General features: G+C 39.0%; 1 long non-coding RNA gene across 1 annotated transcript; it reads left to right on the top strand.

Moving 5' to 3' along the window:
* Positions 1 to 451: 451 nt before the first annotated feature.
* LOC116915977 lies at positions 452 to 1764 on the top strand. The gene is made up of 2 exons (XR_006644620.1): positions 452 to 932; positions 1276 to 1764. It is a non-coding gene; the product is annotated as an uncharacterized LOC116915977 (long non-coding RNA).
* Positions 1765 to 1973: the final 209 nt, after the last annotated feature.

The following is a 1973-nucleotide window of genomic DNA, read 5'->3' as shown; positions in this document are numbered from 1 at the left end:
CCCCCCAAAAAAAAAAAACAAAAACATCACGTCCTCTCTTCATTATAATTCCCAGTGAACCGGCAAAAAAATTCATTTTTATTTATTTATTTTTTTTTTTTTTGTGTTTCTTTTTTTTTCTTGTTGTTCCATGTCCTTATATCTTACGCGTGGCTGATACTTGCCTGATTGGAAGCAACGACCACCAACGGACTGAAAAATAAATTTCAAGAGGCAATGGCTGCTGACGCTTGACGTCCATGAATTCAATGCATTGTGGATTTTCCACGGAACCGCAACAAACAGTCAAAGAAAGAAGCAAAAAAGAAAAAAAAGCAGAAGCTGAACAAGGAAACAAAAAAATCAAAAGGGAGATGCTGAAAGCCTTCAAAAACGGTTACTGGCTCCTCTTTTTTTTTCCTTTCTTCTCATTATCGATTGACTGATTTATATCGACCTAGATCAATAGACATAGCTGCCGCAATCCGACCAATGCAGGCAACATGGACTTTCCTTTTTTTGCTTGAAAGGGCGAGGATTTCCGTCCAATTGCTGTGCTGCTGGCCCTTTCCCTGACGTATATATAACGTATATATCTAAGTTGTGAGTTGCGTTATGTGCTGGCCAAGCGGAGAAGCTCCTCTGCGCGCTAATTTATGTGTTTGCCTTGATTTCGCTTCTCCCTCTGTCTATTTTTCTTGTTCTTATTCTTCTTTTTATAGTGTTCATCTTCTTCATCGACCCCTCTATTGCCACTCTATCGTCACCTTCCATTTTGTTTTATTTGACGTCATTCACCGCAGTTTGCTGGCGTGTGGGAAATCTCCTTCTTTGCTTTCTGTTTGATTTTTCTTCCACGGTTTGGCGACCCCAGCCAACAGAAGAGGTACATGCAGTACGTTGTTCCTCGTCAGATGTGGCCGTTGCTTCTTCGGCTTTCGTTCTGCTGCCAGGTAATATACCGATGATCGTAAATTAAAGAAGAAAGAAAAGAAAAGAAAAAAAGGAGAGAGACGCGTTGTATTTGCAGTCTCGACATTCCAAGCAAATGAAGTGCACAGATAGAAGCGAGCAGCAAAGAGCTTCTGCTGAAAAGCCATTTCTGCGCCTACAGTTACCTAACAAGGAGATATATAGAAAAGAGACGAAACGGAAAATGACTTGTTCCCGATTTTTCCCTTTTATTTTTTTCTTTTCTTGTTGCGGTAAAATGACTGGCCATGCGATGCAACAAATGATCGTTCGTGTATCTGATTATTCAAATAACCATAAAGAAGTTTTTTTCTTTTTCTGAAGACGGACCCGACTTGGCTTGTCCACTGATTGCGCTCAATTGCCTGCGCTCCCTCATTTCCGACAGTCTTTCCTTGTTTGGGCACAAACGGACCAACGTCACCTTTCCACGATGAGAATATAAGTCCAGCAGATGAAATATATCTCGTCCGCCCTCCCCGCATGTCTGCAATTTGCATACAAGAGAGGCGAATGTCCTTCGCTCCTATACCGGATGGTTTTTTTTAGAGCCAAGTACAAACGAATCTCGCCATCTTTTATTTGTTAACCCCATTTTTGTTTTTTTTTTTTTGAATTTCTTTTCTTTCTGAAATAGTTTCCCATCTGATGGTTACATTTATATCGTTAAAACAATTACGTGCACTTCATTTCTGGTGAGAATTATCTACTGCTTCTATTTTTAACGTTTTTAACGATCCATTGAACGTGGGCTACTTACGAAAGAGACAACAACAAAAATAGAAAAAGGGGCAACAAAAGACAAACCAGAAAACAGGAAGAAATCACACGTATAGAACCTCCGTACATTTTAGTCGGGAATACATTGACGATTAATTTTTTTTTTTTTTCATTCGTCGTGTTTCTTAATTATTTTCCCTTCGTTCGATACGTTACTTTTTTCATGATTTTTATAGCGCTTGTATATACATATATATTTTTTTTTAAAGGCTACGTACTTCTTCTTCCATCGTGAGCTCAAA

The sequence above is a fragment of the Daphnia magna genome, linkage group LG1 (assembly GCF_020631705.1).
Source record: "Daphnia magna isolate NIES linkage group LG1, ASM2063170v1.1, whole genome shotgun sequence".
NCBI lineage: Eukaryota > Metazoa > Arthropoda > Branchiopoda > Diplostraca > Daphniidae > Daphnia > Daphnia magna.
Note: the sequence above shows the minus strand (reverse complement) of the source record. Positions and strands in the feature narration are given on the sequence as shown.